Raw genomic sequence first — 16,131 nt, 5'->3', positions numbered from 1 at the left:
CGAGATGTCGTTACACAATTGTTTTCTGTACAGTATATATGTATATGTGTATGTATGTGTGTATATATATATATATATATATATATATATATATATATATATATATATATATATACACACACACACATACATACATACATACATACATACAGACACAAAGACACAGACACACACACACAAACACACACACACACGCACATACATACACACAACACACACGTGTCTACACATACACACACACACACACACACACACACACACACACATACATACATACACACAACACACACGTGTCTATACACACACACACATGTAAGACTATATAATAATGCTATGTGGATCACGTGTTAAAGCTACTACATGTAACCTTCAATTTGTATTGATGTACATAAATCCGGGTTTTGCTATTACGTTTTCATTTGTTTATTTCAACAGATGGAGGCGCTAATTGTATTTGTGTGTGTCTCTGACGGATCTGTGTGTGGTTTAGTGACACACCACGTGCTGGACCCTTTCAGTCAGCTTCACAAACAAGAGCAAATGATTATTTTTAAAATTTAATTTCGCCTCTTCAGGGCCGTAGCTAGCGGGGCAGGGTGGACAGTTACTAGTTATTGATATTGACGTTGTAAGTATGTAACCTCCCTGATTTCAAGCTTTCTGGGGTGGGGGAATACCCCTGGACCCCCTACTGTCTTGCGCCTCCAATACTCGTTCGTTCCAAGAATTCATTTGTACCCCCACCCCCACCCCCACCCCAAACAAAAAATCCTAGCTACGGCCCTGCTCTTTTAACAAAATTAAAGAAAACAAAAAACAACATGATTTTTCTATATAAAAGAAAGCTCTCAAAATGCTGTTATATCTAGACAGGAAACTGAGTTGGCATCCGACTCTTCTCCAGACACTATCCAGGATCTGCTATTTTTAGTATTCTTTTAAATACAAGGTTAATACTACATATATGGTAAACATGGTCGCTCAGTGCTAACCACAAATAATGTCTGTAAAATTATCAGCGGCCCATCCTATTTGAGTCGATTATATTTGCATATATACTATAGTATCAAACTACGTACATACTGACATAAATATGAATGTAATAGTTTATCAGTTCACTGAACAGTAAATTAACTAAATTTAAAGATTAAAAGGTATTTCGGATCTCTCTAATCGATTAATCTGAGGTTACGTAGTTTTATTAGCAATATTGAGCCGAATGTACGACGCCTTTTTTCTTAAACACAGGTGTTTAAGCATTGTAAATGTATGTAGTTACCAGAGGTGGATCTAGGGGAGGGGATGGGGATGGGCCCGCCCCCTCCTAAATTTTGCGACAGTTATAATTTTATTATATATTAATTTAGTTTTTTGTTAAATGAAGGGGGCGGGGCGACCTCCCTCCCAAACTCGCCCAAAGTTACCTTGGCATTCCGCCTAATGTCACTGCCCCCTCCCCTCTGGATCCGCCACTGGTTACACGCGTGTAAGTGTAAAACAGGCTCTGTCAATTCGGCTCATTATGTATACAGTTTTCCATATTCAAACGTATAGAAAGTGTTTTAAACACTTAGAACAGTTACAGAATATTTGTGCACATTTGGTTTGTGGGTGTTGGTGTCACTGTGGTGGTGTGTGTTTGTGTTTGTGTGTGTGTTTGTGTGTGTGTGTGTGTGTGTGTGTGTGTGTGTGTGTTTGTGTGTTTGTGTGTGTGTGTGTTTTGTGTGTATGTGTGTGTATTTGTATGTATATGTGTGTGTGTGTGTGTGTGTTTCACCATGTGATATCTGTGTGAATGTGTTTTTGTAAATATATGCTTGCACGAATGTGATGTGTGTGTGTGTGTGTGCGTGTGTGTCTTTGTTTTTTGTTTGTTTTTGTGTGTAGACTGCGTGAGTGTGTGTTTGTTTTTTTGTTTTGTTTACTTGCATGCGTCTAAAAAAGTCGTTTACAAGCCCGATTTGCACGTTCTATTAAGCATACGTCAAACCGTCACGTATTACCGTATCATTGCCATCAATATGATGTTTTTACATTGTGGAGCCAAAGCGGTTTATATACATTATGAGTAGATTAACCCACGTCGATTTATTACACCCAAATGATGCCATCTCGACCGTCTGAGTTTCTGAAGTTGGTACATAGCATACACCTTCTGATTAGTCGGTGGACCCATTGAGCTATTTCTCGTTCCAGCCAGTGCTCCACAACTGGTGTAACAAAGGCCGTGGTATGTACTATCCTGTCTGTGGGATGGTGCATATAAAACATCCCTTGCTGCTAATCAAAAAGAGTAGCCCATGAAGTGGTGAAGCGGTTTTCCTCTGTCAATATCTGTGTTGTCCTTAACCATGTGTCTGACGCCATATAACCGTAAATAAAATGTGAGTGCGTCGTTAAATAAAACATTTTCTGTCTTCCTTCTGATTAGCACAAAATATTATACGTTAGACAGCGATGAGAGAATGGCAGGTTTACAAGCGTCATCTTAGTGCACAAAAATGGATGTAGTGGGCCGAATTTACAAAGCTAGTTTTGTCTTACACACGTGTAACTACAGGGCCCGGTTGTACAAAGCATTGGTTAAAATTTAATTAACCCTGGGTTAGTATAATATTTTCATGTTAATTATTTTTGCACAAAGACAAAATAAACTTTAAATCTGATTGTGTGTGGATATTTTTGGTTGTTTTAAATCAAGTGTCAACGTTATGGTTAAGCCATCGGACAAAATGCTGGTAGGTACAGGGTTCGCAGCCCGGTACCGGCTCCCACCCAGAGCGAGTTTTAACGACTCGATGGGTAGGTGTAAGACCACTACACCCTCTTCTCTCTCACTAACCACTAACAACTAACCCTCTGAAAATACTCTTACAAATAGACTAAAACTCGATTCCATAACAGTTACTTCTCAGACGCACGTGCGTTTTTAACAATATGACAAATGAATTTGTGATATTAAAAAAACAAGGATGACCAAAAACACTTCGAATGTACGGAAATGGATAATCTAAAACATAAAATTTAAGTAAAGTATGATTTCAGTTATTAAAAACGGCTCTAATAGTAAAAGAAATTATGTCTTAGTGTTTATTAACTAGGGTATGTCCCTTTAAGTGCTCAAGGTGATCTTGGCGCTAAGGTCGCTTCGTAAAACGGGACCCTGGGCTATGGCGCAATGGTTAGGTTATCGATTTCGTCTTTCTAACCTCTGTAGCAATATAGGCTATGTACTAACAATTACCGGATAAAAACCACGAGGTTTGTATTTGTATTCTATTTTTGCACACGGTTATATATGTACTACCCCCATTGTGTTTAGCCACCGATATAGCACGTGTAGCTAATATTAACAGGATTGCTATCTTCAACAGGAAGGAAGGAAGAAAATATTTTATTTAATGACGCACTCAACACATTTTATTTACGGTTATATGGCGTCAGACATTTGGTTAAGGACCACCCAGATACTGAGAGAGGAAATCCGATGTCGCCACTTCATGGGCTACTCTTTTTCGATTAGCAGCAAGGGATCTTTTATATGTACCATCCCAAAGACAAGGTAGTACATACCATCGGTCTTCGATATACCAATCGTGGTGCACTGGCTAGAGCGAAAAATAGCCCAATGGGCCCACCGACGGTGATCGATCCTAAACCGACCGCACATCAAGCGAGCGCTTTACCACTGGGCTACGTCCCGCCTCATCTTTAACAGGTGCCTTTGTTTACATTTTGATAATTTTCCACTAGTATACTGATAGAAAGAAATAAGAAAACGCTCAGTATAGATCAAATTTAATTTATTACCAGCGAAATTATGTCTGTATAAGACACAAATGTTTAATATGAGGCTGAATGTCAGGAACACTGTCAACGCCCTGGCACTGGATGTGGATCTTTTAGTAGTTGCATATACATGTATGTCAGGATTATAAAATGTTTGACACCCAGCAGCCGATGATTAATAAATCAATGTGCTCTAGTGGTGTTGTTAGACAAAACAACCTTCAAATTTTATTAGTTGCAGTTATTTTCTGCTGTTACTATTTATGTGATCCATTATCCCCCCACCCCCCACACACACACACTAGTGGTTACCTTTTACTTTTAGGACATCATCATCATCATTATCATCATCAATATCATCATCATCAGTATCACTTAATTATCATTATTGTTCGGTCAATAACTACAGGAATATTAGTATTTATAAAATATGTAGAAGTAACAGTAATGGAAGTAGTAATAACAAATAGTGGTATTTAGTGGTACTAGACAAAACAATTAAAAATAGTTTTCATTTTTTTAAAGTGGTTTACTGGTAGCAATGGTTAATGATAGTAGTACATGTAGTTACTAATGACATATCATTAACTGAGTAGTAGTAGTAGTAGTAGTAGTAGTAGTAGTAGTAGTAGTAGTAGTAGTAGTAGAAGTAACATTCACAGTAGTAGTAGTAGTAGTAGTAGTAGTAGTAGTAGTAGTAGAAGTAACATTCACAGTAGTAGTAGTAGTAGTAGTAACATTCACAGTAGTAGTAGTAGTAGTAGAAGTAACATTCACAGTAATAGTAGTAGTAGTAGTAGTAGAAGTAACATTCACAGTAGTAGTAGTAGTAGTAGTAGTAGAAGTAACATTCACAGTAATAGTAGTAGTAATAGTAGTAGTAGTAGTAGTAGTATCAATTAGTAGTAATAGTATTAAATAGTAGTAGTAGTAGTAGAAGTAACATTCACAGTAGTAATAGTAGTAGTAGTAGTAGTAGTAGTAGTAGTAGTATCAATTAGTAGTAATAGTATTAAATAGTAGTACTAATAGTAGTAGTAGTAGTAGTGGTAGTAGTAGTAGAAGTAACATTCACAGTAGTAGTAGCAGTAGTAGTAGTAGTAGTAGAAGTAACATTCACAGTAGTAGTAGTAGTAGTAGTTGTAGTTGTAGTAGTAGTAACAATATTAGTAGTAGTAGTAGTAGTACTAACAATATTAGTAGTAGTAGTTGTAGTAGTAGTAGTAGTAGTAGTAGTAGTAGTAACAGTAGTAGTTGTTGTAGTAGTTGTAGTAGTAGTAGTAACAATATTAGCAACAACATTCACAGTAGTAGTAGCAGTAGTAGTTATAGTAGAAGTAATATTCACAGTAGTAGAAGTAATATTCACAGTAGTAGAAGTAGTAGTAGTAACAGTAGTAGTAGTAGTAGTAGTAGTAGTAGTAGTAGTAACTAGTAGTAGTAGTAGTAACAATATTAGTAGTTGTAGTAGTAGTAATAGAAGTAGTAGTAGTAATAGTAGTAGTAGTAGTAGTAGTAGTAGTAGTAGTAGTACTAGAAGTAGTAGAAGAAGAAATATTTGTTGTTGTCAATGATGTGTTAATTAACAGTAGACCACTAATACATTTAGTGGTGTATAGTACTATAAACAGGAGAGTACGACGTCAGGGCATCGGAAGGTCGGTTTGTAACGCAAAATAAGTTGACGCCTTTGATTAGAAATTGTGTTAACTGTCATCGGTTGAGTTCAGATCAATGTCTGCTAGGCTCAGACATGTTGTGCTGTCTGGCAAGCCGTTGGATAACATGGGGAATTCAATAAGGGAAATTGGTCCGTCCACCAAATTGAAATGCGTCAATGTGAAATGAGACACATTTCTGACTGACAGTCGTACGTCTGCGTTATGGGATTAAAATGAACTCGAAGACGTTATTTAATTAGAGGCCTTTATTTGACTGTCGTCGGTGGTCAGTCTGTTGGATATATATATAATTATCGATTATCATCATGTTTTTTTGTGTTGTGGAGAAAATTGCAGAAACAAGCGTTCAAGATTGAAAGAATGACCTTGAGATGACAGTGTCAGTGGTTAAACAATGAGTTTAAAACAGCTCACACTAGTTAGTACAAGTTTAAGGGTAGTGTAAATTAGAATATCTTTACCCTTAAAGGTGTATTCTCATAGTTGCAATTATTATATTTAGCTGTTCTTTAAATCTTATATGAATTTTTGAAAAATAAATAAATAAATAAATAGAGATGTGATACACATTCAAAAATAAAAGCTGAAAGCTGTATACTATACCTATATAACGTTTTTGTTTTTGTTAGCATTTCAGGTCAAGGAAGGAAGGAAGGAAATGTTTTATTTAACTACGCACTCATCATATTTTATTTACGGTTATATGGCGTCAGACATATGGTTAAGGACCAATCAGATATAGAGAGAGGAAACACCGTTATTGCCACTTCATGGGCTACTCTTTTAGATTAGCAGCAAGGGATATTTTATACGCACCATCCGACAAACAGGATAGCACATGCCACGGCCTTTGTTACGCCAGTTGTGGAGCACTGGCTGGAACGAGAAATAACCCAATGGGTCCTTCGACGGGGATCGATCCTAGACCGACCGCGCATCAAGCGAACGCTTAACTACTGGGCTACGTCCCGACCCCCATTTCAGGTTAAATTCACTATATTTTGCGACACTCATTTTACACACACAACACACACACACACACACACACACACACACACAACACACACACACACACACAACACACACACACACACACATACACACACACACACACGGCTGAAATCAGATGAAAAGTTGACAAATCACATCCCTGATTAATCAGTCCCTCATAATTATAAAATTTTAATACATAACTCAAGAATGCGATGTTGACATTTTACTTCAAGGTTTGTCAAGTCCAAAGTATTTATGGTTTCGCTGGTGTTTGTAACTGCCCGAAGTGCATTTTACGCGACACAAAATTATAAAGGTTCATACCGCTAAAACTAGCGTCACGGTATTAAAATAAGAATGTATGACTATGATATTTCTGATTGAAATATAGTTATTGGGTTGGAGGGGTGGGGGGTTATTGGTTTTGGGGGTTTGTTTTGCTTAGAATATTCATTTCTACACATCCGACACCGTAGGTGCTCTTTTTAAACGTTGCACCTTGCAACCCCTCCTTAGAAAAAGTCTTGCATCCGTCCCAGGAGTCGTTCCTAGCTTAAAGAAGGTCGGGTGACAGTACCAAAAAACAAAACAAACAACAAAAACAAACAACAAACAACAAAAAAACAAACAACACCAAAAACCAAATTAAAACCTAAGGCACAGTAAAAGAAAATTTTCAATTTTAAAAAAGAGCTTTTTTCATATTTTTTCTTTCTGGTGATGCAATCGCCCCCTTGCACCGCCTGCTAGATTCGGCCATACTATATCGGTATAGTGGTGTGTACTGATATAACCACTACATAGACTTCTCACTCACTAACCATTAGCCAGACAGCCCAGGTAGACAGGATGTGTTCAAGGCATGGTGCTTGGACCGTAATTGCATAATATCGCAAAACCAAAACGAAATAAAACAAAAACGACCTTTGAAAGACTTAGTGTAAAACATACAGATTTCCGTGTCCCTCGACAATTCAATAACAAGATAAGTGATCAGAATAACAAGACGTGAACCGGTAAATCCTGTTGAAATACGTGTATTTTCTGGCTCGTTTACACTACTTGTAAAAGTCAATCCGCAGTAAATGGAAAGTAGTAATCTTGTCCGCGGGTGGTAATGCACATCGTTATGATCGGCAATAGCATGGTTTGACGTCAGTCTTGAAGAACCTCCAGCAGGTTATCGCAGATAATGGCCATGTTTACATGCCTTTTGTTCTCAAAGTAAAGGTAAGTAAAAGTAGAGGAAGAAGAAGAAGGAAGGAAATACTTTATTTAACGACGCACTCAATACATTTTATTTACGGTTATATGGCGTCAGACATATGATGAAGGACCACACAGATATATAGAGAGGAAACCCGCTGTCGCCATTTTTTTTATCAGCAGCAAGTTTTTTTTTATATGCACCATCCCATAGACAGGGTAGTACATTCGACGGCCTTTCATATACCGACGGGGATCGATCGATCGCATCGAGCGAGCGCTTTGCCATTAGGCTCCGTCCCTCCCCGAGAAAACCCGGCCTCGGTGGCGTCGTGGTTAGGCCATCGGTCAACAGGCCGGTAGGTACTGGGTTCGGATCCCAGTCGAGGCATGGGATTTTTAATCCAGATACTGACTCCAAACCCTGAGTGAGTACCCCGCAAGGCTCAGTGGGTAGGTGTAAACCACTTGCACCGACCAGTGATCCATAACTGGTTCAACAAATGCCATGGTTTGTGCTATCCTGCCTGTGGGAAGCGCAAATAAAAGATCCCTTGCTGCTAATCGGAAAGAGTAGCCCATGTAGTGGCGACAGCGGGTTTCCTCTCAAAATCTGTGTGGTCCTTAACCATATGTCTGACGCTATATAACCGTAAATAAAATGTGTTGAGTGCGTCGTTAAATAAAACATTTCTTTTTTCCCCGAGAGAGAGAGAGAGAGAGAGAGAGAGAGAGAGAGAGAGAGAGAGAGAGAGAGAGAGAGAGAGAGTCTCGGGGAGAGAGAGAGAGACAGAGATAGGTAGACCAGACAGAGAGACATACAGATACAGTATCGGACGGCAACAGAGAGCACACGCGCGCGCACACACAAACAGACAAATGCGTGCGCGAAGTACACATGTATCGCTCTCGGTACACATGTTGAGGTTTTCCCATACTCATGGGCGGATCCAGGAAATATTTTTAGGGGTGGACCAAAAAAGAAGGGCACATTGACTCGTCAAAAGGGCACCTTACTACAAGTTTTGATATTTACAATTAATATGAATTCCTACAGTTCTACGTCATAATATACTAGCAATAATGAAGTAAATTGGCGTCACTCGCGTTAGAACCTCAATGGGGCCCCATTGAGACTCAATAACACAGACACATATCTGCAAGCTTGCGCATGTACACGAAAATCTTGATTTCATTTATCTACAATATAATTATTGTTTACTTAAAAAAAAAAAAATTCTACAAAAAGGGCACTTGGACATTTTGAGGGCACTCCCCCCCCCCTTGGATCCGCCCATGATACTAACTAGTGCCTCACAGCTGTTTTTTTTAAGACAGTCGTATATGTGTTGTCCTGTCTATGGAACGTAATGTGAAAATGGCGCTGAATTTGAATTGATTAATCAAATCACTAAAAACCTCTGATACTATTTTAATAGTTTTAAAAGTCTCTCGTAACTCCATATAATAGAAGGAAATGGTTTATTTAACGACGCACTGAACACATTTCATTTATGGTTATATGGCGTCGGATATATGGTTAAGGGCCATACAGATATTGAGGGAGGAAACCCGCTGTCGCCACTTCATGCGCTACTCTTTTGTATTAGCAGCAAGGAATATTTTATATGCACCATCTTTAAGACAGGATAGCTCATACCACGGCCTTTGATGTACCAGTCGTGGTGCACTGGCTGGAGCGAGAAACTAACTCCATAGGAGTGGCTTACAAGTTTACTTTTATTGCTGTATTATTGTGTTATTAATTTTGAACTCTTGTTTTTATTTTAATCTATACAAAAGGTGAGACGTAAATAAAGAATTTGTCTGTCTTTCTGTCCTATCTATATTTGTTAAGAAGTTAAAATCCACATATACAGAACAATCGCCAATAAAAAGGACTGGAAATAAACAGAAGAAGGGGGGAGGAAAACAAGAAGCCACAAGTAATAGGTTGTTGGATAGATTTGATGATAGACTGATGCGATATAGATCGTATAATACAGTTGTAGGTCTACGATTAGTCATAATATACGGATGAAAAAAAAAGGGAACATAAATAATAACAGCATATATTGATTGCAACCAAGACCTGCACTCACGGTATCAGGAATTTAACTGTGTTACCTGCAGTCAATCCCATGTTTTACGTTAAATACCTTCACGTCGATAATTTTCCATTTCGCCGATTACAATTATTTCACTTATTAATTACTATATATGCACAATATATAGGAAGAAACTCGAATTTAACCGAAACATCGTCGGGTTTCTTCCTGTTGTGGTTAATAATATTATGTGAAATATTAGTTATTTTAAAAATGATCAGTGTAATGGTATTTGACGTCAAACATAGGATTATTGCTGTATTAGGGCGGGAATCTTTGTTTACTGGGCCTACTTAGGTCAGGTCAGGTAAATTTTTGACATGCTTACATGCCACTAGAGCTTCAAGCACGTCTGCCCCGGGGCCGAGTCCTGGATAGCCAGGCGTCTGCTCCGGGCCAGAAATTTAACAGGACAATTTAGAAAATTACTCTAAAATTAAATAAATATGGGGACAAATTTAACAAAAAACTAAAATTTATTTGGTGTATGCCAAAACAAAAATTTACTTAAAATAATAAAATAAACTTTATATTAATATTTAAAATTAACACCATTTTTTGAACGGGCTATTCCAAAATATACAGAGCCTCTATAATTATATTTAACATTTACAAATTAAGCCATGTCTGGAGAGGATTGGAGGTTTGAGGGTTTGAAGGGTCACAGGAATTTATTAAATTTTTCTTTCTCTTTTATTTTATTTATTTATTTTACAATTAAAGGAGGGGTACCGAACATATCGGTAACTAAAGCGTGACCGAAAAAGAGGGATGGAGGCAGGTGTGAAAAAGAGGGAGTGGGGGCTAACCCCCAGACAAACCTAACTCTCCCTACGGCCTAAACCGCCTACGCCTAAGCGCCTATACTCTATCTTCTGGTGGCACATCCCATCCCCCCCTCACCCCCCCCCCCCCCCAGTCCGTCCAGCCTCCAATATCGGCACCCCCCCATATAAATATCCAGCGGTGGTGTCCCTAGGAGAGGGACATAGATTAGTTAACCAGCACTGGTAGCTGTAGTTGAAAACATTAAAAGAGTGTTGAGTCTGGCAGGTCGTGGGTGTGAAACGTATTCCGAAGAGCAGAAGATCCGAGGCGCCTCTCTGTAGACCAAAAGAACATAAAGGTTACATCATTCAAAAGACACTGGAACCCTTTAATTGAGAATACTAACGACTAGGAGAAGGTATGGGTAAACCTAATCATAGTACGTCGGCATAGGAGCAGCATCCCGCCCTATTAAATTCCTATTTTTTATTAAATCAAAAAGATTTCTAAAAACAGGATAAAAATAACAAACACATTAAAAGAGCATGCCTGTAAACATAATTAAAAACTTTCTTTTAAAATAACACAAACACATTATAAATCTAAAATAAATTTTAAACATTTAAGGACAAGCCGGCAAAGGGTGGGATCGTTACTGCCAGATAACAACCCCTGCCCCATACAAACCCGAGGCTGAGCCTATCACATTCATACACACAACACTGGGCCTACTTGATGGAAGGCAAACAGTCCGTCTTTTCGTTATAGAGTTATCTCTGACTGAGAGAGGTATTATAACCGTCCAAACGTCCGTCTCATGGGCGTACGGGCTCCTATTTTTGTGAGGGGGGCAGGCTGAATCAAACGAAAATGCCCGAATCTCGATTAGAAATGTTTGTCATATTAGTATTACTGCCATACAATAATATATAGGGTTGCAATCACTACCGTACACATTTTAACATGGATTATGTATAACTAATTTTGCGGGTAGAATGATGGAAATACATGGTAAAAAGATCTTGGGTTAACACAATTTGCCTGAATATCTCTATCTTTTTTGCCTAAATTTGAGGATTTGCTCCAGCTCGGGGGAGGGGGAAGTTGCTCCCCCCAACCCCCCCCCCCCCCCCCCTAGCTCTCGAACGGCAGAGTACTCATGCTAAATCCCACAAAACTGATATTCAATTCCACATTACATCTCTGTATTTTATACAGTCATAATTAATCTAGCAGTGAATTAAATCTCGTATCCAACACTCCATCAGTATATACATGTATTTCTTACACACCCGTTGGTGAAAACATCATGCGCTATTTGTGATAACACATGGGTTGTTAACACATGTACGTGTGTTAACAATTTCAAGACATACGACTGGTTGCACCTAGGTAATGACCTGGTCACCAGTGCCATGCATCCAAAGAAAAACAACACAGTGGAAATGATTACACTGTGACGTATAGTTAACCTGACAATCATCTGTCTGTGTAAGTTAGCTGCAAGTGTCACGACTGTAAATAACTTTTAGTCGAAAAAGATGTTAAAATTTGCTTAAAACCTTGTTTTTGAGGATATGTAAGAAATAGAATAATACATTCGTGTCCATTAGATACCACTTATCTTACAACTCGTTGTTTAAAAAACGTATCAAACTCGCTTTCGGTCGTTATATTATCTACATACATTTTAAAACAACTCGTTGTGAGGTAAATGGTATCTAACGGACACGAATGTATTATTCTCTATTAATTTTAGTAAGCTGCACCTGGCTAACTGAATCAGTTCTGATATATATTATTAGCATCCTGTGAGTCACTGCGTGACATAATTATATAACTGTATAGTTGTTCGTAAATATCGTGTTTGTTTTTACTTTACTAACAGTACAAGTAAATATACTGAGGCTGTGACAGTGTTGTCAATATTTTACAGTCTAGGTGGTCGCTGGTCAGTTATAAATAAAAGCTTCACATCTCGCGTGTCACGTCATTCACAATCATTTATACCTAACTGTCAAACAGCTGGTGTCTTCCTATTTGTTAAGATGTCCCATTTGTCAGACAGTTTTTAATTACCCCATCGTCTGTTACCCATAAAATAACAGGTACATCTAAAATCAATTATTATATAAATTGTATCGGACACAATAGTAACTGTTTACTTTCACTGATTGTATTTATGGTAGCAAATAATGAATGAATGAATGAATGAATGTTTAACGACACCCCAGCACGAAAAATACATCGGCTATTGGGTGTTAAACTGTGGTAATGGAAAAACAATGTGATGATCAACATCAATATAAAAATGCAAGTGTCAAATAAAACACAGTGTAAAGAACTGTACAAATATACAAATATCACAGATAGATACTGACTTTTACTCAAAATTTCAATTTGTGCTGTATTGGCCATTCTCAAAGAGAATGTTACACCCCTGCACCACGGTGAGGTTACAGCATGCGCAGAATGCCCTTCATAAGACTGTTGATTTTATGACAAATGACCACCATTTTGTTTTCCGCCATCGTGTTTTTTTAACTTTTTGACACAAAACTACATTTTCAAGTTTTTAACATAGAATTTTATAAATTAAATGTATCCACATATATGTTAATGTCAAAACAAATCCTATAAAGATCACTGGGGTACCAGTTACATATTTTTTATTAGGAAATTTTCCGCCATTTTGTTTTCGGCCATTTTGAACTATAAAACGTAATTTCTCAGATGGCCAACATATTTTTTTTTTTTTTTTTATTCAGCATACCAAAATTAGGTTTAAAATCTGTGTTGGTCCAAATCCTAAAAAAAATACCCGTATCTGTCAAATTTCTGGAAAATGTTAATGTTAATCCCATTCGTGCTAAGAAGCACATAAGGCTGTAACCAGAGATCGCCACTGTTGCCTGTTTTTTGCCAGCTTCTCCAGCAGCACCCAGCTCAGACTGCCCTCTCGAATTTCCATCTCTACTGTCCTCCTCCATGTTTTTTTCGGTCTTCCTCGTTTCGTTTTTCCAGGAGAGGTCCATCCGAGTGCCACTCTTGGTAGGGCTGTTTTAGGCATTCTGATGACATGGCCAATCCAGCGCCATCTTCGGCGCTTGATCTCCGATACCAATGACTGTGTAGAGGTTTGTTTATGGAGTTCGTCGTTAATGAATTAATGAATTAATTAATTAGAGAATGAGTGGGTGGATGGACTTGCGAATCGGCTAAGAGATAGACAGATCCACACGTGGAAATAAACTAATGTGACATCCCTAGAAATAAAGATTTGATAACGTAGCCTATATCGCATAATAGGAGCCAACAATTCAAGCATAGAAATCAAAACAGTTTCTATATTTACCACTTTCTGCAGGTGTTTCTTTTGTTGACAGAGTTTAAGAATATTTAATTAATGACCACCAATTTAGCCTATCCCTGAAATAGTAATAAATCATTGAATAGCATTTTCTGAAAAGTCTTTAATTACATTATGAATGAATTACATTGAAGCACGCAAGCCGACGTGCGGAATGGCGCATGGGTTGAAATTAAATTACTCCTGGTATATTTAATTTAAGGATAAGAAACGTAATACTAATGCAATTCGTTTGTAAAAAGACACATAGAGAAGATTAATGATTATTCTGTCTACCGGTTTTATCTGATACTCTTGGGAGCGTGATGTAGCCCAATGGTAGAGCTCTCGAGTGAGGTGTGATATACCTTACGATCGATTTAAGAGAAGGAAGAAGAAGAAGGAAATGTTTTATTTAACGACGCACTCAACACATTTTATTTACAGTTATATGGCGTCAGATATATGGTTCAGGACCACATAGACATAGAGAGAGGAAACCCGCTATCGCCACTTCATGGGCTACTCTTTTCGATTAGCAGGAAGGGATCTTTTATATGCACCATCCCACAGACAGGATAGCATATACCACAACCTTTCTTACACCAGTTGTGGAGCACTGGTTGGAACGAAAAGTAGCCCAATAGGGCCGTGGATCGATCCTAAAGATGTAAGAGAAAAGCATAAGAAAAACAAAACTGTGGCTCATCTTAACCTTGGAGCGGATCCAGCACCATTTATTTCATTTCAGTTTATTTTCTTGCTTATATCCAATTAAGGTTCAAGCACGCTGTCCTGGACACACACCTCAGCTATTTGGGCTGTCTGTTCAGGACAGCGGGTTAGTTGTTAGTGGTTAGTGAGAGAGAAGAGAGTGTAACTTGGTTTTACACCTACCCATTGCGTCGTTAAAACTCGCTTTGGGTGGGAGCCGGTACCGGGCTGTGAATATTGTACCTACCAACCTTATGTTCGATGGCTTAACCAGGACATCATAGAAGTTGGTATCCAGCACCACGGAAAAGGATGCACCAATGACCAATAATATGTATAAATATTACGTCGCAGAACATAAGAAGTTTTTCATCGTGCTTCGTTTGCCTGTGTGTTACTTAAAATGGTAATCAAATCTTTCAACATAGCTCCGAAACAGACAGATATGACTATCGGTGTATCACCCGCTATCCCGGACACAACAAGAAGTCATATTCTGACTGAGAACTGGACCCAGCCAGTAAACCAGCACACGCACAAGAGATTCCGGTCGCCATCTTCTCGCATATGGAGATGCGCAGCAGATAATTGGAACGTGCCATCTATATGACTGTCGAAACCTATGTACAGCAGTTGCAGGACATTACGTGGACGATGACAACCGAATATTTGAGAAGAAGTTGTAGGGGACCAGATATGATATTGGCCATTGCCACTGTTGACCTCGTGGTATAGCGAACGAAAAGAAGAAAAGGTCTAACATTGTTTAAATGACTACGTGAATCCAAGATATGTGCACACACACACACACACACACACACACACACACACACACACACACACACACCTAAAAATCGACAACAAACAAAATAAACAAAACAAAACGAACAAAACAAACAAACAAACCTTACCTTCTACCTTAAAAGGGAGGTAGTATCGGTTGACTGAATTATCAAAAACAAAATCTAAACATGTGATTGTGTGTGTGTGTGTGTGTGTGTGTGTGTATTTTGTTTTCTTTTTTAACAGCAAAGACGGTGTTGAATTTATTGTCCATTCCTGTTTCATGTTTAAATGGATCAAAACATGTATTTAACAGTTATATATTTGTTTCTGATGAGTACAACTGCAACTTAATTGTATCTAAAACTCTTTTATTCAGACTTTTTTTTATATCATTGTAGATTAAATTTAGTTAATTTACTGTTCAGTGAACTGATAAACTATTACATTCATATTTATGTCAGTGCGTACGTATTTTGATACTAGTATATATGTGCAAATATAATAGATTCAAACAGGATGGGCCGCTGATATCTTTACAGGCATTATTTGTGGTTACCATGCATGGAGTGTTAACCTTGTATTTAATACGTGGTATGTGAACTCAAAAGAATTCTAAAAGTAGCAGATCCTGGATCGTGTCTAGAGAAGAGTCGGATCCCATCTCAGTTTCCTGTCTAGATATACATGTAACAGCATTTTGATAACTTTCTTTTATATAGAAAAATCATGTTGTTTT

This window comes from Gigantopelta aegis, chromosome 9 (genome assembly GCF_016097555.1).
Source record: "Gigantopelta aegis isolate Gae_Host chromosome 9, Gae_host_genome, whole genome shotgun sequence".
Taxonomy (NCBI): Eukaryota; Metazoa; Mollusca; class Gastropoda; order Neomphalida; family Peltospiridae; genus Gigantopelta; species Gigantopelta aegis.
Note: the sequence above shows the minus strand (reverse complement) of the source record.